This window comes from Sturnira hondurensis, unplaced genomic scaffold, assembly GCF_014824575.4.
Source record: "Sturnira hondurensis isolate 20B ecotype Veracruz unplaced genomic scaffold, ASM1482457v3 Scaffold0000867, whole genome shotgun sequence".
Classification (NCBI taxonomy): Eukaryota; Metazoa; Chordata; class Mammalia; order Chiroptera; family Phyllostomidae; genus Sturnira; species Sturnira hondurensis.
In genome coordinates, this window is record NW_028073498.1 from 3,890,139 (window position 1) to 3,916,100 (window position 25,962).

A 25,962-nucleotide genomic window follows, 5' to 3' on the forward strand; every position below is an offset into this window, starting at 1 on the left:
TAAAATAAGGGAGTGTGGGTTCATTATAGACATTGTAATGTAACTGAAAGAACAAGTACTTTTAAAGAATAGATACATGCACCACAATGTAATATGATGATACATAAAGCCAGTAACTGTGTATTATTAACAGACGCCAAATCAATAATGCGACTGTTTGGGGAGCCCTGCATGCCCATTACAGATACTGCACTCCCACACCCTTTGCAGCCCCACTGAAGAGTAAGCACAGAGTAAGAACTCTGAACAGCCAGAGAACTCTGCCCCGTTCTGGTCCTGCTGGGACCAGTGGTTTCTCTAGGTCCCAGATTGCTCCTGCCAGTCTGGGCGGAGGCAGAGATTGCCCTCAGGCCATCATCTTAGCCCCAGATTGCATTCTTACTACGGTTCTTCACACGCAGAAACAACACTACATGCAAAGGTGGCCAGCTTCACCAGCATTAGGAGACAAAGCTGGGGGAGGCAAAGCATTTTCTAACCCCGAGTGCTCTGTTCCCTACACACCTTCATTCTGTTCCCTCCTCCCGTGGCTGGGAAGCCGGCCTTTAAGCACAGTAAGACAAGTTAGGCTCTGAGTGGCAACCTATGCCAGCAGGAAGGAGAGGAGGCAGGGCAGAGGGGTGACCTGGACCAGGAGAGGTGGGGCCGGAGGCAGGATACAGGGTGGGGAGACCATGGAAGAAAAGGCTTGCAACTCCCTTCCGAGGCCTCTGTATTGATGCCTCCGTAACAAACAGAACCCCAGGTATATGACAACTCAGGAGAAGGTCTGGCTTCCTGTGCCACGGAGCCAGCCCGTTCTGCTTTTCCAGGGGTCTTAATAATAGGGTTAGAGTCACATAAGGAAATTGCACAGGGCGGCCCCCTTAAAAACACGACCCCTTAGAGAGGGCCTTTCCGTGGCAGTGGCTTTTTCAGAGCTGTGCTTTGAGGTACCTTTACATTGGATGAGCCACAGCCCACTCCCAGGCCATGGTGTTGACAAGATGGTACCGAGTCCTCACAAAGAAATGGTCTTGTGTTCCAAGGAGCTGGCAATCCAGTCCCCCGAATCATTCTCAAAGTGGGCAGATGAACAAGCATCGCTTCCCAAAAGACAGACACTGGTGTTTCAGGTAACAAAAAGCCTAGACAGCGTGCTTCTTAGTGGAGCGTGCTCTCTAACTCAGTCTGGATTTGCTGCAAGTGGATTCTAGAGATTCTTCAGAGCAGGGGTGGGGGCCGCTCCACCCAGTGCGGGAATTTCCTCTTTAGAGGGCAGTTCTCACAGGGAACAGTGGGGAACAGTCGAGGGGCCCTGAACTATGTGACCTTTGCCACAGGACAGCCCTTCGACAGTTTACTGGGCTTATCCCTTTCCTGGGCTGAACATCTCATATTCCTTCAACTGTTTCCTGGTAGAAGAATTTTATAGACAAAAGGAACTTTATGGGTTGTTCATTTCAACAATTTCATTTCAGATTACAAAAATCAAAGCCTGGAGAAGTAACTTGCCTAAGATCCTGTGGTGTGACCAAAACACATCTCCAGACTTCCGCTCCCCTATGCCTTACTGTGTTCCTCCAGTGGCAGGCCCAGTGGCTGGCTTACCAACAGCAGGGCCTCAGAAAGTGCTTATCTCACCAAGCCTCGGTCTCCTCCACAGAACGGAGTGAACGACACACACTCGACATGCTCCTGCCGAGGTGTGGGGGTGAGATGAGACCGCCTGTGCACCCCGCTAGCGCACAGAGAACAGCAAGTGCTCGGTAACGGATTTTATTTACAACATACAGGCTATTTCTGTTTTCTTTTTTTGCATGGAATTCTCCTTCCTCCCCTTGTTTTTCTTTTTCCTTTTCAGCTTCCAAACTTCCAGGGCTTCCAATCTTTTAACCAAAACTTAAAAATTCCTTTATTTATTCTGCTTATATTCAGTCTATGGGAGTATTTTAGAATGCCAATTCTGTCTTAAGATATACCTACTGATTCCTTAAAAACGCTGGGCTGGCCCCTGCCCCACAAACCTTCAGGGAAGCTTAGCAGGTGATGACTGTGCGGAGAGCCACAACTGGGTTCCATGCCCGCCTCTGGACAAGAGGCAGAAAGTGACCCTTCGTAACCACTCAGGCTATATTTCCAGAGAGAGGCTGTTATACTAATGACAACCTGGAAAATGTTTTTCAACCTATTATAATACAAAAGCTAAAGCCTTGGTTTCATCTTTAAAGAGGAAGGAGACTGAATGCACACGAGCAGGAAGTGGCCTGCGAGGAGCAGTGTGGGCCGCGTGGACACAGTCACGAGTCTGGAATGGAGACGCCGAGCCCTCAGGGTGAGGGGGCTCCCGCACCACTGAGGGGCCTTCAGAGCTGCTGAACATGAAACGACTGGGAATCACCTACGCGGAAAAGAACGGGACGTCAAGATCCCAAGAGCTGATCTGTGGTCCCTGAGCTGGCCTGTGGTTCCAGTCACTGGACTTGATCCTTGCCCAGTCACACTCGCTCAGCCCCACTGTTTCAGGAGCGCAGCCAGCTCCAACCTTCTAAACACTCTCCACCCCTGCGCCCTCCCTAACTGGCTCAGCCCATTTGGTTTTCTGGGGCAAGCCCCCAGCCTCCTCCTACCACCCCACCGGGGAAGGCGGGCAGGCAGCCCGCACTCCGCCCTGCTGCATCCACCCACCATCCACCCACCGCAGAACCTTGCCCTCCCCGTCCTGACTCTTCCCGAGGGCCAACTTTCTAGCCGAGGCACAGAGCAGAGGCAAGGACACCTGTCCTACTCCTGCTTAGCCCTTTGCCATTTACAAGCCACTTCCATATGCACCATCTCCTTTTCTGTCTCACAACACTGCATGGGCTACGAAATAATACTTCCATGTCAATGATGAAGACACTGAGGCTCAGAAAAATGAAGCCAAATCCCAACACCACACAGCTTGTCATGGACAGAGTTGGGTTTTCAACCCTGACTGTGTGACCTGGGTCACAAACTTTTTCTAACCTACCTAAAAGGAAGACCATGTTTATGGGATTTCAAATGTTGGTAGATACAAATCACCAGTCTCATCTTTTGATTGAGATGAGACTGGTGTTAGTTTTGTGCCAAATTCCAGGTCAAAAATGTATTTGTATTTGCCATTCAAAAAATCTATATATCATTTAGCTATTTTTACCAATAGAACCAACTTTTCCTGATCAGCCTATGTATCACTAACGCACCTCCAGCCAGGCGGTCATCGACGCACCTACTGTGTTTGCTCTGCCATCCCGCACCCCCGATCGCACAGCGTTTTGTTTAATTCACTCTGCAAAGGGCACGACGCCCGCGGTGATGAACTGTTACAGACAAGTGAGGCAATGACTGTGGAGACCTTAGCTAGCCAGCGTCCAATTAACGGTATTGCTCGCATCCGTACATATCACCACTATGCTGCTACCACTACATTCTCCTCACATTCATTAAAACCAAATGTTTCTGTCGTCCTAATGGGTATCTGGTGAGGTATAAGGCGGTATGGGCCCAATAATTCAGAAAAGCAGAAAAACCATTCCATTCCCTTGACCCATTTAGTGCTTTATTTCTTCCCTCACTCAGCAACCTCTGGAGTCCACAGCCCAGGGGAGGAGATGGGGAGCGGGGCTCCTCAAGGACCCCAACCCTCCAGCACGGGTGCTGGGCTGCATTGGGGGCAGAGGGTCAGAATCAGAGAGGGCGGGCTGAGCCTTGGGAGATAAAGAGTACAAGTAAAGCAAGTCAGACGGAGAAAGACAAGTGCCATGTGATATCACTCACATGTGGAATCTACAGAACAAAACAGAGACAGATGCATAGACACCGAGAACAAACTGATGGTCGCCAGACGGCGGGGAGCCAGAGTGCTGGGCGAGAAAGGTGCCGGGACTAAGGAGTGTGAGTTGGTGGCTACAGAATAGTCAGGGGGGTGTGAAGCACAGTATGGAGACTAGCGTCTGCGTATTGTCACCGCTGGTGTCGAGTGGTGGTGCCAGGCGAGCGCTTGACATGTCAGGGGACCACTCTGTAAGGGATGTGGTTGTCTAACCACTACGCTGTACACCTGAAACTAACACAAGGTGATACTGAATGTAAACTGTATTCGAAAAAAATAAATTTCGTTCCTTGGTGCCACCGCAGACTGACTGAGTCAGAATGGCTGTGGGCAAGGACCCAGGAACGGATTTTTAGCAAGTTCCCAGGTGCTTCGGATTGGATTCAAGGCTGGGTTTGGGAACTGCTTCCGTTTCCTAGGGCTGCCGTGACGTGTTGCTGCAAACCTGGTGACTCAAAACAAGAGAGATGTATCCGCTCACGGCTCTGGAGGCCAGGAGCCCGAAGTCACAGGCTGGCAGGGCCACGCTCCGTTGGAAGGCTCTGGGGGACCATCCTCCCTCACCCCTTCCAGCTTCTGCCGGACCCAGCAGTTCCTTGACTTGTGGCTGCCTAACACCAACCTCGGCCTGCTCCTCCTCACAGGTCTTCCTCTGTGTGTCTCTTACAAGGACACTTGTCTTTGCATTTAGGCCCTGCCCATAATCCCGAATGGATTCACCTTGAGATCCTTCATTAACTTACATCTGAAAAAATCCTTTTTCCAAGTAAGGTTACATTCACAGCTCTGGCGGGGGTGAACATACCTTTTTTGGCGGGGGGCACCATTCAAGCCACTACAGATGCCATGGCGACCCCCCTCATCTGGATGGATGGGAGAGGGAGCAGGGTGCGGAAGTGCAGGCCCAGCTCCCGGGCAGCGGCAGGAAGAGGAGGAAGGAAAGAGGAAGAGAGAGCCATTTCAGGAACTACTCCGACCTACAGCTGCGCTCCCAGCTCTCGGACCACCTACGGGAACCCCCAGTCACCAGGTGCCCAGGCCACAAGGCCACATGAATGTCCCTTACAGAATGGATAAAAATCACCACAATCACAAATTAATAGAATGCTAGACCGTATTATTCTCAAATTATGGGTGAGAGCTTTGAGGGGCTGAAAAGGCTTTTAGTTAATTCACTTTCAAACTAAATTAATTTGATATGAAGCTAGGATTTCATCCTCCAGATACTGTGGACACTTTCTCCTTACCACCCCGGTAGCTTCCAGTCCAGATAACAAGTCACGGTGGCGCCATGGGATTGGTTGTTTGTCTTTTAAAATGTTCCCTTAGGAGCAGGCGATGTTCTCTGCCTCCAATGGTAACAGAGGCCCAGTTACCACCTCCCTGCTCACCGCCCACTAGGGTCCCCAAATCCTCACTGGGCGGTTCGCTCCTCGTTTTTACACTGAAATACATGTACCCACCACCACTGAAGTCCTACATTACAATTAAGTCAGTTCCCAGCTACACAAAGGTCTTCTCTCCTCTCACAAAGGAATTTCCCTTCTTGGCAACAAGGTCTGCAGGGCCAGAAGGTCAGTGGGCGGCAGGCAGGGTGGAAGCGGGTGCTCCGTCGGCGTCAAAGTCACAGGCAGGGAACGACAGCTTTCAGGACCAGATTTCATCGTACATCCCTACAGCGTAACGTCAAGGGCGCCCCCGGCCCCCACCCCGAGACGGCCCCAGGGCACCTCCTAGCCAGCAGTCCACAAGGACCGAGCTCTGTGCGAGCCCATCCCCGTGCTTCGCCACAGCCCCTGTAACAGTGCTCCCTGGACATTCACACGCAGGAGTCAGCCGGGGACCGCGTGGAGCGCATTCTCGGATCCGGGGGTCAGGCACGTGTGGTCCACCTTCATTTACATCAGGGCTGAGGCACACAACCAAGTTTCGGGTTTAAGGAGGCCTTACCTGCTGGTGAAATGATAATATGCTCGTGATGATGATGGCAATGACAACTAAAGCTAATATTTGCTGAGCACTTTCTACATGACAGGCCACATGTTAAGTGCTTTACAGATATTGACTCAGTGCCCAGGGAGCTGAGGAAAACGGGAGTGGTTAAGAGAGGTTTAGAAAACTGGAAAGGCATGATAAATTCCAGGATGTGCAGGTGGTCAATCAAGTGTCAACAGAGAGAGAACAATCCTCCCACTGTCCCGGTGCAGGACGAGTTAGGGAGCTGCTGAGCGCCTGACGTTTCAGAAAGCATCCTGGGGCCAAGCAGGCCGACAGCACGGACCAGGTGCATCAAGATACGCCTGCCGTCCTTCAGTGGCATTCCCTGGTCTGGCACCCGCCAGGCGAGCCTCTGTGGGCTTGGCTCCACCCAGCTGCCGTGGGAGTGGCCTGCCTGGATTAGGAGGGCTTCCTTTGGCGGGTTCTTTTGTCCCACTCTGACGCACACACAGAGCCCTGGGCGGCCGAGTCAAGACCACGTCCTTGCACATCCACGCTGTGTTGTTGCTGACTGCAGACTGGTCACTCTGCCTGTATGAGATGGACACAGTTTATATCCAAAGTGGCGTCTTTGTTTGCTGGGACATGGAGAAGGCTCAACGGCTGTGCCTTCTCCTTGGGCTGGGTGTCGGAGAGCTTCACGCCCAGAACTCAGCCAGGAAAGACTGGGCAGGCTGCCCCTGAGAAAAGCCAGACTGGTGGGCTGAGTTGGATGGGGTGGCTCTGTACCTGTCCACTTCGGACCTGTTTCATTCAGCCCTACATTAGTTTTTAAAAATGTCACGCACTCCACTTTGTCTAACCACTCTTTCTTCTCATACCCAGCCCATGTTGAATGTTCATATCACCTTTCTGCCCATTATGTACCTGAATTTTAGACCCTAATCTATAGTAAGTATAAATCACTTATGAGTTTTATTCTGCCTATAACATTTCAGTATCTATACAATGATTCACTGTACCAAATGTAATATGCAAATGGTGAGGTATCAGTATTCAAACTTCGAAACTACCGAAGTATCCCATCTTTTTAACATGGCTCACTTTCCTCATGCCTTAATTTATTTATTTACTTTTAGAGAGAGGGGAAAGGGGGGAGAAAGAGAGGGGGAGAAACATCAATGTGTGGCTGCCTCTCAAGCTCCCCCTACTGGGGACCTGGTCCACAGCCCAGGCACGTGCCCTGACTGGTCATCAAACCTGAGACCTTTTGGTTCGCAGGCCAGCACTCAATCCACTGAGTCCCACCAACCAGGGCTGAAGTATCCCATCTTATGGATAGGTGGTGAGACACCTTAATGTGGAATATACCTGGGCCATATAATATTTCAGGATCTCTCCAGCTTCTTCATTCCCATATGGAACATTTCTTTAATATATGAGTCCTAGGGGGCAGGGGGACATATATTACATTTCTTCACTTTGCTTTAAAAGTCACTTTAATTACAGGGTCAGCTCAAGCTTCTGGAAGGAAGAGATACTCAACTCCTAAACAGCACTCCAAAAAATCAGACCCATAATGTCCAGGTCACCCAGCTGTCCTTTTTAAAAGAAGATCTGACCTTCATTACTAGCAGGTGTGCAGACCTTTTTTGGTAGCTGCTTGCGGAGTGAGGGTGCGCTGTGCTGACAGCACACTCCATCACCGTGACACACAACAACGACTCCAAAACTAGATCGCAGAAGTGGGGCACGGACTACCTGGCAGGGCTTCAAACAGCGGGGTCGACACCACACAGCACATCCACCGACATCGCCAGTGTCCTCAGGGACTCTCCCAGAAGAGAACAATGGTGGTCAAACCAAGGACGTAAAATCTGCTGTAGAGACATAGGATGGGGGCAGGGGGGCGGGCACAGGGGGCACACAGCTTGGCCCTTTGGTCTGGACCGCAGTCCACACATCTCTCGTGCTGGTGGGGACCCTCCTGGAGAAAGGCGGCGATGCTCTGGCCCTGCTCCGCCCCGCCCCCTCCCCACTGTCAACAGACAGCCCACATTTGCAGTGGTTTTCCCTCTGGCCCCAGACACAAAACGTTCGAAGGTAATTTCCATGTGCCTGGGCTCTCGTGTATTTGAATCCCCATACGTGCTTTCCCTGTACACACACTTCCTTCTCGCATTCCTCCTCCCACGTTTCCCACCACTTCTCATCCACCCCCCATTTTTCGGGTCTGGAGCCACTGCTGGCTGCACTGCCACCTCCGCAGGGAGGCTGGACGCAGCCACGCAGCCTCGAGGCAGCACAGGAATGCGAACTGGCCGCTTCCTCCGGGGGCACAGGGCTGTCGGGCAGCCCGGGCAGGCTGGACACACAACCGGAAGCACAACAACCCTCCTACTGTGGGGACGCTACCAAAGCGCCAGCTGACCACACAAATGGACGCACAATGGTTTAGACGAAAGAAAAGTGAGGAAAATTGTTGGGCAGGGAGAGGGAAGACTATCAAAGGCACAAAATTCCAGTTAGCTTTTGTCAACTTCAACCCAAAACAAATTTAACTAAAACCAAATGAAGGTTTCTGGCCCTAGTCAGGGATCCGAACCATTCCCCTGTTCACGCTTCACCTGTGTTAGAACAACATTGTCTGGGAGAAGGGGGACCAGGGAACAATGACACTGTAAGTCACCTAGAGCTAAAAAAGCAAAATTGCCAAAACAAACCCAAACCCACTGCTGATAAAAACGCACAACAGGCTGTTTAGAAAAATTATGCTTTAAATACACTGGTCTAAAATAATCCAAAGAACAGGCTGTTCTGTAGGACTGTTCCAGTTTCTGCTCGTGCTTTCGTTTTAGAAAACAAATGCTCAGATGCCTCAGTGGGAGGAGCCACACACAGGGACTCGACCACACAGAAAATGGCCACCGGTTCCAGAAACCCGAACACAATGAACGGGCCACTCCAGGGACCCTCTGGGGGCGCGAGCCCCTTACCTTTCTCAAGGGCAATGATCTAGGGCCAGAGATAACCTTTTTTCCCGACCAGCAACATAAATCACGGCCTCCAACGTGTTTGCTGAACACCACAAGGACTGACGCCGACGTTCATTATGCTCCCCCCCCCCCCCCCNCCCCCCCCCCCCCGGCTCAGGGGAGCAAACAAGTCTTGTTTAAGGTAAGGTAGCTGCTAGGCCTGGGGGTAAGACTCCCATTTAAACTTCATAAAAGAAAAAAAGATCTAAAAATGTTTCCTAAAATAGAAGTGCAAATCATCTTATCAGAAACTCTCATTATTATTAAGTAGAGAAGAAAGTCTTAAAATAGATTATTCAGACATGGCAAAACGCTCTTGACTGTTTTTTAAACAATGAAAATAAAAAACAAGTATTAGGGCCCTGGCTGCCATGGCTCACTGGATTGAGCACCAGCCCGCAAACTGAAATGTCACCGGTTAGAGTCCCAGTCAGAGCACATGCCTGGGTTGTGGGCCAGGTCCCCAGCAGGGGGCACTCCAGAGGCAACTGATTGACGTTTCTCTCACACAATGATGTTCCACTCCCTCTCCTTTCTGGCCTCTTTCCCCTTTCTCTAAAAGTAAATAAAATCTTTTTTAAAATTGCATTAGAAATATTAAATATACAACAAATAGGGCGAGAAACTAACTTTTTAGTGTACATTCATTTAGGGAAAAAAATGTTCTCCCAGGTAATTTACGGGGGCGGGGGGGGGGTGCTTCTGTGCACAAAGTCAACCTACAGAGGGCAGTGGCTCAAGAAACTCTAGAACTGCTCAACCTTGACAGGAAATTTTTTAAAAATCTATTTAACACAGCACTTGGGGTAGGCCAGTTCTCTAATGTGGGAGCACAACCCCACGTGGGGCCTCACTTTACTGCCACAGCATGGCTTTTCCCACCTGTCCTAGCACCTTCCTCAGAGCAGTCCTCCCTGCCCCTCTTGTTAACGCGAAGGTGGAACTCTCGGGTCCAGCCAAGGGCAGAACACAGCAGGGTGTGGCTCGGCAGCAGGCAGCGGGTCTGCCCCGGCCACCGTGAGGCCACCTCCACCAGTGAGCATCAGAGATGGCAGAGACCTTGAGAAGAAGCCTTGCTCTTTGAGTTCGTGTCAGGGACGACAGGGCCAGAACAAACTGGTATAAGCAGGGACAGACCAGAATGCTGAGTAGGTTTTTCAAGAGGAAATCCTTACTTTGGGCTAGGAATGAATCAACGTTCTTTTTATTAGAGCTAATCAGAAACCTCCACTCTTAATGTGAGAACGCACACAGGTTTTGAATGCGAGTCTCTCATGCCTTGTGAGGTGAGGCATTCGGCTCTGCACTGGATTGGTGGTCTTATCATCTAATTGTAACCAACTCTACAAATAACCAGAAGTTGTTCTAACACATGAACAGGAAGAAGAACACAAACAGAACGGGGCCTAGAAAAATGAGTCGACTCACGGAGCAGGAAGTGGCAGCTCATCCCCACCTAGCCCTGCAGGGCCTGCCTCCACGGGGCGCTGAAATAGGCCCAGGTCACCCCTCTAGAACCTTGCCTGGCCTGCTCATGGAAATGCACTCTGGGATGAACGTGCTCAAAGTAGCAGCCAGGAACACAGCTTGTGCAGTCTCGGTCTTCTTCCGCATTCTCCCTGAGAATATGTTTAATTTCTTTCAAATTATTGTATAGTTTGGTAATTCTCATCTAAATGAGAAAAATGCTTTAACAAAATAGGAAACAGCCTTCTGCCTCTCCCACTTCAAAAAGACATTTTCTTGACTACCTTAAATGACAAGAATCCAAGTGCCACAGGGGACAGAGGTCTGCATCTTGGTGTCCTGTGTCTGCTAGAAGCCCAGTGGGCACTGCAGCTCACTGTCACCAACAGAACTGTTCAGCCCCTTTAAGCTTTGCTTGCAGACTGCCACCTCCTGCTCTCCTGATGACCTGCCCTGTGACAGGACCTGCCCGTTTCTGCCGAGCTGAACTGGGCACAGGACACTGGGTTCTGCTCCCAGTGTGGCACTGACTATGTGACCTTGAGCAAGTCCGTTCCCTTTCAGAATGCGAAGTGGCTGGGCTAGCGCATGCCAGGTTCTTTCTAGCTGCAAGATGAGGAAACCACGACTCCCCACCTCCCATGCTGCCACCTTTTTAATCGAATCCCTACTAGTCTCCATCTTTCGATAAGAATGTTCATTTCCTCCAAAGTGGGCAATCTCTCCCACCCTTAAATTCAGACACTATCCCCGTAAGTGTATGGGGCAAAGGCTGAACGCAAAGTCTGGCTAGTACGAGGGCATGCATGAGGACACTTGGAGGGAGTCTGGAAATCGGGGCCCCGGGAGACCTTGGACATGGAGTTTTTCTGCTTCAATGGAGCACCCTTCTGAGGAAAGAAATTACTGTGGGGAGGAACCTTAGCCATCACTGAGCCAAACCTCTGGTTACAAGTGAGTAGACCAAGCCAGTGGCTACTGGACTTTCTTTCCTAAGGTTGCACGGTGGGGCAAGGGAGTAAGTCCCAGATCTCCCTCTGCTCTGGGACATCTTTTTACCTCCCTCTGCAGGGTTCTGGCTCTTTCTCTTGCCCCCTGGGCCTCAGAGGGTAATCAACAAACCCTGAGCACTTCTGGGCAAACCCTTAAAGAACTCTTTTATTTAAAGATTTATATTTATTTACAGAGCGGGAAGGGAAGGAGAAAAAGAAGGAGAGAAACATCAATGTATGAGCGATACATTGATCGGTTGCCTCTCACACGCCCCTAACCGGGGGGACTTGGCCCACAAGCCAGCCATGTGCCTTGCCTGGGAATTGAACTGATATCCTTTTGGTTCGCAGGCCAGTGCTCAATCCACTGAGCCACACCACCCAGGGCAGGAACTCTTACACTTTTAGCTGGCATGGCCACTCTGGGAACATTTAGCTGGGCAGAGGGACAGTGACAGCTCTGGCAAGACACACACTGATGGGTCTTCTCAGTGCAGAAGTTCATCGGCATTTTGAGAAAAGCTTGTGGCAGCACCTTGGCAGTAATAATGGCAGGTGAGGGAGACAGGGAGGCCCCATGAGGGCCGGCTTCTGCTCTAGCACCGGGCATACAGAGTTGATATTTACTGATCAAATTCAAGTCTGCACATTACCTCTGCCCACTTGCTTCTTGTCAAAAATTCTGAGGTTACAATAATACCAGAGACAAGGGTCTCGAAGTCTCCAGGCAAAACCAGGAACAGGGATCTACCGCATACTCTCAGTGTGTGGCTGGGAAATCAACCTGGGTGTGGAGAGAAGAGGCAGGACTATGGAGTCGGCTAAAACCCAGGGTGTGAAAATCTCACCTCTGCAACACTGGCCACAGCACTGAGCCTCTCTGCCTCAGTTCCACCGCACCAGCTTATTCTGAGCTTCTAATATGACGGCTGAGCTAATGCACATAAGCACAGAAGTGACTCCATGAAAGTCAGTCTGCCTTACCCTCCGGGGAGCTATGGGTATAGACAGAGAAACCTCGTTTCTAGGCAAAGCTCCAGGCCACTGGCATCTTCTTCCAAGAGAAGCAAACCATCAACGAGTCATCTGACTTTTGAATTATGTACAAGGAACATAAAACACAACTCAATATATATAAGTGAGCATGCGTTATAGCCTCCCTATGCAGCTTAAACACCAAACATGTCTCAGTCCTTTCTTGTGAATAAGCAGAGAGCTAGGAATAGGAGCGGAGAAAGGATACTTTCTCTTCTATAAAATGAGGCTGGGATAGATGAACAATACGAACCAGCCTCAAAATTACATGATTCCAAGATTCAGAGAGTGAGAGAAACACAATAGAACGACAGACGTTTATCATCCAGAGGACACAGAGTCAGACAGATAAATGCATTAAAACGTTTTAATGGCGTGGCTGTACAATGTCGCTGCCATTAAAGGGACTACTGATAATAACATTTACAGTTACAACAGTTTTGCAAGCTCTGAGCACGGCAGCGGGTGGGGGGGGCGGGGGGGAAGGCGGGTCTCAGCACTTGCTCCCTAGGAAAAGAAGCTGAGGAGTGGGCTGCGTGTCGCCCAGCACTGCTATGGATTTGCAGTGAAGGTGGGTGTGGAGAGGCCGTCACTCCTCCATTACCTGGGATTCACTGGTTTTTATCTTATCACAACTATAATCCATAAATATTAGTGATACAAATACAAAACTGTTGAGCATAGACATGCCTCTTACGGAAACTGGCCTGGAAATCAGCGTATCAAGCCACAAGTTTATCTCTTCCTAGCAGTTGACTTGTGTTGGTCTTCATCACAGCAGGGACATTCAGAATGAAGAGCCCCGGGGCCCCCACCTTAAATCTGCTGGATTAGAATCTCCGCACCAGGTTGATTCTTATCCTTGTTAAACTGCAAGTCACTTGAACTATCACAGGATAGATTAGCCACAGCAGGATTTAGGCTCTTTCTATTATAAAACGAACACATTAACAGGAGTCACAAAGACAACGCTGTGCGTAGGTATAGCTGCACATCATGTAGAAATGTACATAGCCGCACCAGGCTGTCAGGGGAAGGGAATCAACACTTGTTAACTGCCTACAATGGCATGGACCTTGACCAAGTTATATTTTACTCAATCTTCAAAATGATCCTATTTGAGTTATGGATGGAAAAAGTTAGGCTTAGACCGAGAGTGACTTTACTGAAGTCACAAGCCTGGAAAAGGGCCCAGCGCGGTTGTGAAACTAGATTTATCTGACCCCAGTCTTCTCATTCCATTGTACAAAGCTCATGTGCCTATGAAAACACACACGCACGTCATAAGATAGCCGTACGGTAAAAAGGCAAATGAATTACTTTTAGAAACCATGTGCATCAACAGAAATGTAGTTTTTTAAAGAACTCAGAGTGTTGTCGAATATTCTTCGGCCTGTATACCGACAACAGAATGAAGGGGCATATGAGTACTAGCAAAACTACATTTTTAACAGCCTGAATTTTAGTCGTCAGAAGTGTGTTTTGAGCCTCACTAGGGTCAGACTTAACAGTGATTCTTGATTTGCACAAGCTACACATTTTTGCAAATGAAATGTCTTAACATTCATTCTATAAGTCCTATTACCTTACAAAGGAAAGTGCCACCAACCACACGCGTGATCTGCCACTGGTCAATCTAATGCCCCTGCAGCACCTGACACTCCAGTTTCCCTCCACAGGGGAACCCCTTTCTGCTGGCTCCTGGAGTCCTGCTCTCTTGTGGTTCCTTCCTTGCTCTTTTGCCAAAAGAGTTTTTGCCAAAACTTCTTTCTAGATCCTCCCCAGGTCCTCTCTTTTCCGTAAGGCCCCGTGCCACCCTACCTTCTCTCTGAGGAGAATCTCTTCTCTTCCCTCTTGACTCATTTATATCCCAATGACTTCAAAAGCAGCCCCGGCTGTCCTCGGGCGCACGAAGCCCCCGCCTGTCTGGGGGACGTCACACTTCAACACTCCAAACTCAGAGCCTCTACCAGGCAGCCCCTCACCAGCCCCCAGGCTTCTTCTTTCACGGGCGCCACCGCTCTGGAAATCAGCGTCAGCGTTAGCTGTTCCTTCTCTACTGAGATGTCAGGTTTTGTTGGTTCTTCCCTTTGCATCTGTTCCTTTCGCATTCCACTGTTATCACCCATTTCAGTATCCCCCCCACTCTCCTTGGTGGCCTGGGGAAGCCCCCTAACTGGTCTCCGTGTCTCTGGCTTCTGCTCTGCCTTTCCTCCCCATCTCCCCAGAAGCACACTCCTCACCTGCAGCCAAGATACTCCAATATCCAAATACCTTTGATGTCTCCTGTTGGGTCATACATTCATATTTCCCAGCTTGACATTCAAGACCAGTATTATTCAGCACTAAATGTTCTCCAGTTCTATTTCCCACTCGATGCCTGTACAGACCAGTTCTAACTCAACTGGACTCACCGCCTTTTTCTGAATAATCTCCATGCTTTCCTGTTCTGCTACTTCTTGTATCGCAAATACCTTCTCCTCAAATACCTTCCTCTTTGATGGAAACCCCGCATCCTTCAGGGACTGCTTGAAATGCTCCCCGCCCCACCCAAAAGGAGTCCATCTGCTCCTAGAGGAAAAGGGAAATTTTTTCTTCAAATTACCAAAATACCTTTTTTGGGCATTTACCACAGCTATTTTTGCATATTTTGTTTCCTCACCTACAAAACTGGGCCCGAGAGGGAAGAAACCAGGTCTTTTCCTGCCGAATTCTCCGATCTCTCAGGCACAGGGTCACACTCACAGCAGTCATTCAATAAATACTTGCCGCGTAACATTTATAGGACTCCTCTAAAAGTTTGCAAAGCACATTTACGTTCAACAACTCATTTGTTCTCTTTGGAGCTTAAGTTTATTATAAGTAGCACTCAAGAGTCACAATCTGATTTCTGTTGCTAAATGCAACTATTGGCACTATTTCTAACTTTGTACCTTTAAATTAAAGTATCTCTTAAGTTACTTTACTTTGAACACTCATAGTACTACGTGGCCTCCAAAGCTAAAAAAAAAAAAAAAGAGCATTTTGAGTCAAAGAAAGCCCACTCGCCAAACTGGTTTTTCCCTCTGCCTACAGGTTAAGCGTGCAAATGAAAGGCCTCTAAAAGCAGATGACAGTAATGACAAAAGCAAAACTTAAAAGAGAAGAAGTTCCTTCTGAAGATTTTAATATTAAGAAAATTTTCCTGTACATTCAGTTGCAATCCTATTTACGGTCAGTCTCCCACCCCCCGGAGCTGGTATTCTAGCACGTGAACAAAGGACAATCTCTGCCTGCTGCTCGGCGGTGATCCTTTGCTAAAAGACTGAGTATGACTAATATCGTGATGGTAAAAACGCTATCTATGTTCGGGCTTGAATGCCCAAGTGCTTTGTAAGAGCTCGATACACATTTGTCGAATGAACAAATAAACATGAATTCAGAGAAGGCCTCCCTATTGTGTGTAAAAAGTAGGAGTTTTCACAGTAGGAGTTTTAACATGGAAGACTATGTTAAATTGGAAAAAAAGGGGGAAAGTGCACTGAGGGGCAAGAACTGTGATATGTCAACTCTTCCTGTGACCGATCCCACTGTGGCTGCTGGCGAAGTGGGCGAAGGGGGCGGGTGAGTGCCAGGCACTGCCCATCTGACTATGTCTCTGCAGGGTAGGTTGCAAGCTGCTCCAGAGTGAGCACCTTCTGGCCCTAGCACTGTGCTTTGCATCCAGAAGACTGTGCACCATAAATGCAATATGAGATGACTGTGCCTCTTCGACACTTTATATCTATTCTTCTTTCCCTCTCTGGGGTGTTGTGAGGAATAAATAAAAATTTAATCCTATAACATACTGCCTTACACACACACACACACACACACACACACACGAGCTTGAGAAACAGTCGTTGTTATCATCATCATCTGGGGCTGTGCACACGCCTCTAAGGCAGCATGTAGTGGACTGGCTTGTCGGTACTTGTCTGTACAAACTGCAGGGGGTGGGCTCTCCATGCTTCTATCCTCAGTGCCTAGCCCTGCGCTTCCCCCACGGCAGGCCCCCAGGCTGGCTGCATGACTAAGCAATTGAGATCCAGGTGGCAGGCCTGCCTCCCTCCCAGCCCACTGGGTCACCCTGAAGAGTCATTTAAGCTCTCTGGGCCTCAGTGATGTCTGTCGGTCCTTCCAGTCTAGAGAAGCTAGCGATCTATAAAGAGACTTACAGAAGCTCCCACGCCAGTCACTGGCAGAACTGAAATGGGAAACCAGTTGTGCTGGAGCCCCGTTCGCTTAGTCCACCCTTCAGCACGGGGGCCTCACACACCATGTCTCCCTAATAACAGTTTGCTTAAATATCACTGTCACCTGGTAATTTCCACACCAGGTGGATCGCTGGCACAAGTCATATGCCCCTTGGGAGTCCCTCAGTTCCTTAGAAAAACCATTTCCTCTTTCATATAGACTAAGGAGACACGCAAATTCAGTTACCTCAGGTAGAATGGACCAGCCTTAACGAAGTTAGTTTCTCGTGCTTTGGAAGAAATCACTTGGAAATCCTCGGTTCTGAGTCCTCCATCTCTTCCACATCAAGATCTAAAAAGAAAAAGAAAAAAAAGCACAGTGTTTCACGACTAGCTGCCAGGATTTGATGTTTCAGCAACAGTAATTACAATTAGCATGTGTTTTGAACGCCCACTATAAGTCAAGCGCTAAGCAAAGTGATTGGCGTATGGGATTTCATATGGTCTTTGTAATACCCCTCAAAACAGGGGACATTCCCCTACTTTATAGCCATACAAAAAGAGACTCTGAGAGGTCACGGAATTTCTCAAGGTTACACACACAACTCAGGTCTGTTAGATCTGGGACTTAAACCCAGGTTCAATAGATTCCAAAGCCTGGATTATTAACCTGTAAGTCAGGGCTTTAAAAACTTTGACAGTGACCCATCACGTTCAAACATTATATAAGCAACCCCCCAAATCTCAAACATCAAAACAGTGTTACTATGTGTGCAATGCGTTATCATATTTTCTATTCCATTCTTTCCTATATTCTAATACACATTCTATATCTCTTTTAAAAGTCCCACTAAACTGATTTCACAATCTTCTAATGGGCCCCTACTCCACTGGAAAAACACTACACGTAGATATAGCACATCACTAGAAGAGTCTCTGAAATCACGCACTAGATTCTCCTATGCTTTTCAACCATGAGAACCTGACCCAGTAGTTGAGCTTCCTAATTAGGATAAAAGTCTTTAACCGTTAAAATATGTATAAGGCACCATAACGCATATCATCTATAACGAACCCTTATAAACGACATTCAGTTAGGGCCAAAGAATGGAGTTAGTCACTTACCTATAGCAGAGCAGGAGTTACAAAGTGGAATCGCGGATGATCTAAAACCTGAGGTGATTATTCTATACCCTGCACACAAGTGGCTACCAGCGGGCGGTTGTGTTGGACCAGCTGAGCAGTCCTAACTACACTGCAGAAGTATAAGGCTGGGATTGCAACCCCCTGGGGGCAGGGCCCTGCCTTCGCATTTTCCATTCAATTCCAAGGGCTTGGTGTTGAACCTGGGAAATCATCAGGTTTCCGTAGGGTCAGGACTGGGGTCCGAGTCGCGGTCTGGGGGTGGGGAGGTGCGACGGTCAGGGTAATGCCCAAGCCTGGTGGACCTTCGCCCAGAACGTCCCTTGGGTGCGCCTTTCTCCCCGGCCCCCAGCCCTCCAGCAGAGCTGCGCAGTTGGGCTACTAACTGCGGCGCAACCGGCGCAACCTGCCCGGACTCCGCAGTTGGGCCCCCTCCCCCTCCGGCGTAGGCCCCGGAGCCCGGGCACCTGCGGCCGCTCGGTTCCTGCGGCAGCTCCGCTCTCGGGCACCCGCGGAGCTCACGGTCCTGCGCCAGGGCTTCCCAGCCAGGTTTCGATACTCCCCCAAGGGGAGCCACGGGGGCAGGCTGGCCGCGCCCGGAGCCCCGCACCGCGGGCCGCGCCGTGCCGCGCCTCGCCCACCCAGCCGCACACTCAGACCCTGCGACGGGCACTTACGGGGTTCGACTCCGGCGCCGCGAGCGCGTTTCCCTGGGGGTCCATGGCGCTTCCGGACCCGCCAGGCCCGCCGCCGCGCCGCACAGCACCGCCCAGAAAATGGACGCCGGCGGCTGGGCTCTGCCAGCCCGGCCCGCCCCCGGCGCGGGGCACTGGACGCGGCCCGTCCGGGAGGAGGTTGGCCGGACCCTCTGCCCCGCGGGCCGGGGCTGCAGGGCACTCGCCGCGCCGAGGACGAAGCCCCCGGAGAGCAGCAGCGAGACCCGGGGGCACCCACGACGGCCCCGCGAGGCCCCAGACCTCACCAAGCGGACAGCGGCCTCCGCCTGCACCTTCTCCGGGAAAAATACAATTTAGAACCGGCGGAAGGACAATTCGGTTAGGGGTCCACGGCCCCACCGCCTAGTCACTGTCAGAACACGGCCTGGGCCTGCACAAGGGTTCCTGGGGCGCAGACCCGGATCCCAGACAGCCTCCGAGTCCTGCGCACTTGAGAGAGGCAGGTTCCGGAGAAAGTGAAGCGCTGTTTTAATTTAATCAAATTCTCAGGAATAGGAGTGTCACCTGCGCTTTCCCATGGCCGTCCTGAGGACCTAAAAAGATTTTCTGCACGTGGCATAAAAGATATTTCACGCCAAAACCCCAATTTTTTCCCTTAAATAAAGGCTACTGACTGCCTCCTAGGGTCTTCCATGATCAGGGGCTGCGTATTGAAAAATGTTTACTGAGGCCTGCCACAAACTCGTTGTGGGGCTGATAGCCGAGTGCCCTAATGTACCGGTTTTGTTTGCTTGTTCTTAAAAACCCATGGACGTGTCCTGTGTTTTGGTAGTCTGCGTCTTAATTTAGTTTTTTCTCTAGAATAGATTCAGGTGACCACTTACGATAGAAAGTCTGCTTTTTTGCTGACTTACCTCCTATTTTCAGCTTGGAGTACCGTGTTCGCAATTCTCCATCCCAGTTCCTGACCATGTTTTAAGAAAATGATCATTTTGATGAATGAAGTAGATTTCAATATTAAATTCAAAACCAGTAAAACTTTTTTGATTTTAAATAATCAAAGGAAAATTATTGCCCTAAAGTCAAATTAAAGGAACATGAAATTTGAAAATAAAGGCAGGGTTTTGGAGGTTGGCAGTTTGGGCAACATGCAGGCCAGCAGCTCCCAACCTCCTTGGGCCAAGCACCCTTTGTTCTCTCTCCCTCGGTCACATGTTTAGAAAGATCTATTATACGAAATTGCATTTATTAACTAATGATTCGTCTTCCTGCTTAAAAAAGTGACCCTGCAATGTTTTTTATATGTAACAGCCAATCAGAGCTTTTACAAATCCATTGTTAATCGTGGATTCCAACCTAAAGCAACTTGTGGTCTGATTGCAAGTTTATGTGTTTTCATTGAGGCTTTTGGAACTGAAAATCATCCCAATCTCCAACAAAGTGGAGGCATCCAAATTAGGAGCCCCGGGCACTGCTCTCTGTGCTTCCCTGAGACTGGACAGTGGAAATGGCAGAGCAAAGCAATTTGGCTTATGGATTCTGTCTGCCTGGGTTTGAAGCCCAGCTTTGTCACTTATAAGGTCATGCACTCTGTAAGTTTAGACAAATTACTAAACTTCACTGAGTCTTGGCTTCCTCATCTGTAAAATGGGGCTAATTTTAGTGTTACACTTACCTCATAGGGCTTTTTGATGATTAAATGGGATAACACACATGAAGCATCTACAGTACTGCCTGGCACATAGTAAGTGCTCTGTAAGTGTAAGTGGTTGTGGCTGTTAGTGCTGGAAGTCAAATATTCAGAGCTCTAAGTTCCTCCAGTCCAGGCGGTAAGAATCATGGCTTCCGTGTGTAAAGCAACCTTTATACCCTCGAAATTTTCCATGGGTAAGCTGCCAGGGTCACGTGGTGAGTGACATAAAGGGATTTAAACGCAGGTCTGACTCCACAGTCCACTTTCTGTGCTGCTAACATGTTCCAAGGTGGTACCTGGATCAGAAGCTGTCAACAGCTTGTTAAGGGCGAAATCTGCTCCGGCTTTCCTAAGAGGCTTAGCAAATGAATGGCTCCTTATATTCACTTGGGAATTCACAAACAGTGGTATTTCTTTCTCATTAGAGCTAAATGCTTCTCCAGAAGTGAGTAGATTTCCCCAAATTGTTATTAATAACTAAAATATCATGGCAACAGTTTTAAACACGACAGGCTAAAACTTACATAATCAGCCTGTCCTTCAAAATTTTCCACCCTTCCTCATCGCCAGTCACAGATTCACTCTCTTAATCACTCTTCTGACTAGGGGGAACTATCTGGAAATTTCCAGAAACGCCCCAACTTGTAATTTTATTCTTTTCTGGAAAGGTTTATTCTTTTCAAAACAACTAAATGCGATTTCTTTTTCTAAAGCTTTATAGTACTTTTCATTTTAATACATTGCTAATCACACACACACAAACCCTATGACTTCCAAGATTCTCTCCTTTCTCCTTAAATTTCTACCAATTTTCGAACGTCTCCACAGCCTGGTTCCTGGTCCTTTCTCAGTGGCCTTTTTAGGAGACTCTTAAGGAGACTCTTCTTGTTCTCTAGCTCATTAAAAAATAAAAACCCCCACCATTTCTGTTACGCTACACTGCCTGCTTAGGACTATTGGCTGATTTATTTCCCTCCTTCTCTTTCTTTTTTAAGGTTTCAATATTACCATAACATATAAACAGATGGAAGTGCTGTCTCTCCTAAGTCCACCTGGTTCCTTTGTTTACCACCATGGGACAGGAGTCCACAACTCGCCGCTCTGCCCGCCATACTGGCAACACCTTGTGAACTCAATTTATCGTGTTGCTTTTCCTCTCTTTCCCTCATCCTGGACACTCACCAGATTCCATCCCCGGGCCTCCCCTGACGTGCTTGCTTATCTCTCTCCCTTCAAGCATTTTAACAAAATGCCTGTCTAAATCATTTTCTCTAATCTCCACCACATTCCTGAAAGGCCTCTTGTGATGCTGTGTTGAGAAGTCTACCAAAGCCCAGGAAGAGGCAGTGTTTAGAAAAGGGGTGTCAACTTCCAATGCCAGGCAGGAAGTGATGTGAGCTGGAGCCAACAGGATAATCGGAGTCCCACCTCTATGGGCAGTGACGGTGGTCAGCACCCAGCCCTAGACCAGGTATCGTCACGTGGAAATGCCAGATCTGCTGAATTTTCCAATAAAGCCCAAACCAGAAATTTTATATAAAATATATAAAATGTTGACTACTTAAAAGAGAAAGAAAGAAAGAAAGAAAGAAAGAAAGAAAGAAAGAAAGAAAGAAATCTGAATCTGATTGAGTGTCTAGTTGTAACTACCACTTACACGAGGCCTCTGAGACAGAGGAACGTGTGAAACAGCACCAAGGAATGCAACCATCAAATTTCAGATGGTGAGAAACTGCGGTCAAACAAACTGGTTCTTCCACAATTTTTTATAGCAACAGCAAGAATAAAAAAAGAGAGGGAGGGAAATCTATAGATAAAATTAAATTTAAGAAAATATTAATTGCACTGTGTGGACCTTATTTCTAATTGTGCTTTGAACAAATTTCTTTTAGGGACCTAATTGACCCTGGCTGGTGTGGCTCAGTGGACTGAGTGCCAGCCTGCAAATTGGAGGGTCACTAGTTAGAGTCCCAGCTAGGACACATGCCTGGGTTGCGGGCCAGGTTCCCAGTTAGGGGATTGCGAGAGGCAACCGATGGATGTATCTCTCACACATTGATGTTTCTCTCCCTGTGTTTCTCCCTCCCTTTCCCTCTCTCTAAAGATAAATTAAAATATTAAATTTAAAAAGTGACTTAATTGGAGAAATTGGAATGCTGACTGTGATATTTGATGTTGTCAATAATTGTTGTTTTTGTTGGTATGGTAATGATATTGTGGTTATTTTTGGTTTTTAGTAATCCATGTTTCTTAAACTTTTTGTTTAGAAATATTTCAAAGTTATAGGAAAGTTGCAAAAATAGTACAAAAAAGCCTATATACACTCTACCCATATCTATCTGTCATTTTTTCCTGGACCACTTGTGAGTGGCAGGCGTCGTTCTCCTCCACCCATACAGCACAGGAGACGAACACAAGGCCCAAGGGCCGAATCCAGCCCTCCACTTTGTTCTATCAGGCCTGGTTCCTGTTTCTATCTGGTGGCAGTGCCGCGCTCCTTGCTTAACTGTTAAGGAGCAGTTACATTTATACAGTCCTAGAATTACATTCAGCCCTTCGAAGGCGACCGTGAGGCTGATGTGGCCCCCGGAGAAAATGAGTTTGACGCCCCTGCCCTAGATACTTCGGTTGCCTAGGGAAAGGGGCTTTTGCTCGGTATCATCATCTTTCAAAGAATGAGACCAAAATATTGAGAGCTAAAATCATATGACCCGGGATTTGCTTTACAACAGTACTGGAGAGGATTGAAGGAAGCGACTGGCCAGCAGCTGAGGTTGCTGCAGCTGTGTCACGGCTGCAGGGGGCTCATTAGGCTAGTCTTCCCATCCGGGTGGCATTTCCACAACGAAGTTTTAAAAGGTTATGTTAATGAAAGACTTTAAAATGACATAACATGCTTATGCCATGATATTCAGTGACTAAAAAGAAGATACAAAATTGTCTACAAAATATTATCGGAACTATTTAAAATCACAAGGCATAGATAAAGGTGGAAAAAATACATGCCAAAACGTTAACATTCCAAATGACTTCACAGTAGTTATATTTTACTTATATAAGTAGATGAGAAAAGTTAGTACAACCAAAAACATTATTGATAGAAAGCAAAAACACGGGTGACTGATTCAAGTAAAACTATTGTGAAAACTCAGACAAGATACATGTGTGGACTGGCCTGGACCGTGGGCCCCCAGTTTGCAGGTTCTGACTTAGAAGCTCTGCCTACAACCTCTGGTCCGCGGCCAGGTTTGGCCCGCCACCTGCTTTTGTAGAACCTATGAGCTGAGGATGGTTCTTCACATTTTTAAATGCTTGGGAAAAAATCAGAAGGCGAATAACAATATTTCATGACGTGAAAATTACATGAAACTCAAATGTCAGTGTCCATAAATATAGATTGATGGGGACCCAGCCACAGTCACTTCTGTATCTATGGCAGTACATATATTATCGCTATACTTAATATGATGTATTATTATATTTTAATTTCACCAATAAAAAGTTTGCGGAAATTTTTCTCTGCTGTAATGTAAATACCCACAACATTTCTTCTATAAAATATTGACCCTTTCTAGAAAAAGTTTCCAAATGCCCAAGTTAGAACTGGACTTCCTCTCGACCCAAAAGCACCGGCAGCAAGAGCACTGGACTAGGGGACAAGCGCGGCCACTGAACTGTCTGGGTGACCTGGAGGATCACAACTTCCCGGCCGCAGTTCTCCCGGGGATAGAACGAGGTGGGCCTAAGGTGCGCACAGCCACTGAACTCTGTGGTTCACATTCCCATGGGGGCTAAGCGAGAAGTACAGGGGCAGTGATGACACTAAGTGCTGGGGTGCCAGTCAGGCCTGGGTCTCCTGGAGACCCGGAATTCAAACAGTCAAAATACCCACTGGAGCTGGCTTACCAGGCACTCAGACGAGGGGCTGGATAGGCTGGCGAGGAGCAAGGAATGACGGGCTCTGGGTGCTGTAAAAGCAGAGCAGCATGCCTGCAGAAGGCAACTGGACTTCGGGGCGGTTGTGGGGGGGGAGGGGAGCTTCCACAGCCTGCAGCTTAACATGGGTTTTCCAGTTCTATCTCCAGCCTGAGCTTTGTGGAAGATCAGGAGTAGGTCACAGGACGTGGTATAACGCTGCTCATTTAGTTGAAAGGTTGATCCCGATCTAGCACATCGACAGGGGGTGGGGCCCTCTGGCCTCCTCAGCACGTAGAAGGGGGGCCTTGGGATGGAGACTGAGGAAGACTCTGGGATACATCACCCTGAACGATGTCAGCCTGCGGGTTATTCAAAATAGCCCATGCGGGACGGCTAAGCAGTGAGGCCAACGTTACGACTGAAGCCAGACCGGACAACAGAGCACCCAGCCGCTGCGCAGCAGGCCTGTGGCCTGCCTTACAGCCGGGGCTCTCCCCAGTCTGAGCTTTCTAGCGAAGGCCTCCCCATTCTCTCTCCCTCGGACCCTGCACCCCCAGCTTCAGGGTGCAGCACGGCAGCGTCTCCTTCTGTTCGCCCACATGTCTGCCTCCTGAGGGCTCCCTTTGTTCCCTCCTTCTTATTGTTGGCACCCCCCTGCTGCCTTCTCGGTCCCGCCCGTCTCCCCACTGTGCCTCTCCGATGACCACCCGTCCTATTCCACATCATCTCCCCGATGGCCTGCAGTTTCTAGAAAATCTTCCCTTGATGTGGCCCCTTTCTTTTGCTACTAAAGGTTCTCCTCTTCCCTCCCACAGCTCAAGAAACAGAAGGAAGGGGAAAAAATGACAAGGGCACTGCCCTCCTGGGATTTAACCACATTCTCAGCTGGTGGCTTTTGTTTTCTGCTCTCACTGGCTTGTAAGGCCCTCGGGGCGCGGACTCCATGTCGTGCTCAGCGCTGGGGAAGATGGGCAGGACCGTTAGGCCTTAATTAGAGCAAGGCCTCAGACAGTGTGGAAGATTTTAGCAGGCAAACGAAAAGGAATTTCAAAATATCCATTTGGCAGCAAATGGGCAGGGGTGGGTATAGGCAGGGTAGGGAAGGTTTATTTTATTATGTAAAGAAAATCATGAAAGCTCTCACTTTTTTCATGAACACAGAAGGAATATTTACACTGACATTTTTAAAACAAAACAGAATGAGGAAACAACCCCCCGCCTCGCAGGCCAAATACAGTTCGGGTAGACACCAGTGCTAGTCCTGAACCCTGAGCAGGAATAGCTGCGGAAGCAAGGAAGCCACTAAAGGAAAAGATGTAGGATGAGTTACGAGATCAAAAGAGCAATTTTTCTGGTCACGGAAACATTCAGGCCACAGAGAGCCATGCTGGGATCACCTAACAAAAACAAGTGCTTTGGCAACTGGTCTTTGCTTTACCTGCTGCCCACAAAGCCTGCAGCAGAATAGCCAGCAGGGAGACCCCTGAGCGTCAGCCAGTGAAAGGAGAGAAAGAGAGAATGGAAGGAAGGAAGGAAGGAAGGAAGGAGGGAGGGAGGGAGGGAGGAAGGAAGGGCAACAAACAGAAGCATCTTGCCTGCATCACAGATTCAAGTGTTTACATTCAGGGGCTTTCTCAATTCAACATCTGCTCCTGAATGCGACAGAGTGGCGGCCGTTATCCAGGTCACCTGGCGATGCAAGCGGACCAGCTTGGAACAGAGTGACCAGAGACATACGGTGGTTTATTAGGAGCCAAGACATCTTTGGAAGGTAATGAGGATGAGACACAGTGTCCCAGGGAATAGACACCCTGGCTATTGGCTGAGATGCTCCAAACCGAAATCTGGCCTTCAGGGATCAGTATAAAAGGCCACCAAGAGACCAGCACACCATTTTTTCTTTCTGGAACTGAGAGGACACACAATTGTGCCTGTCCACACGATGTTCTAAACTTGTGTAGGAACCTGGACCAGAGTTTCATAGGGAGTTTCATGTCATGTTTCATTCTGCCTGG

At 48.7% G+C, this 25,962-nt stretch overlaps 1 protein-coding gene across 8 annotated transcripts in view; it reads right to left on the bottom strand.

Annotated features, from left to right (window-relative positions):
* ZBTB38 (zinc finger and BTB domain containing 38) overlaps positions 1 to 25,962 on the bottom strand; it is a 73,223-nt gene that overhangs the window by 23,980 nt on the left and 23,281 nt on the right. For 4 of the 8 annotated variants that reach the window (XR_005067297.1, XR_005067296.1, XR_005067298.1 and 1 more), the window contains exons 1-2: positions 18,337 to 18,425; positions 16,764 to 16,868 (exon numbers count right to left, since the gene is read on the bottom strand). The gene's annotated coding sequence lies outside the window, so the exon portion shown is untranslated. The other 4 variants (XM_037051604.1, XR_005067299.1, XR_005067300.1 and 1 more) reach the window with 4 other exon arrangements.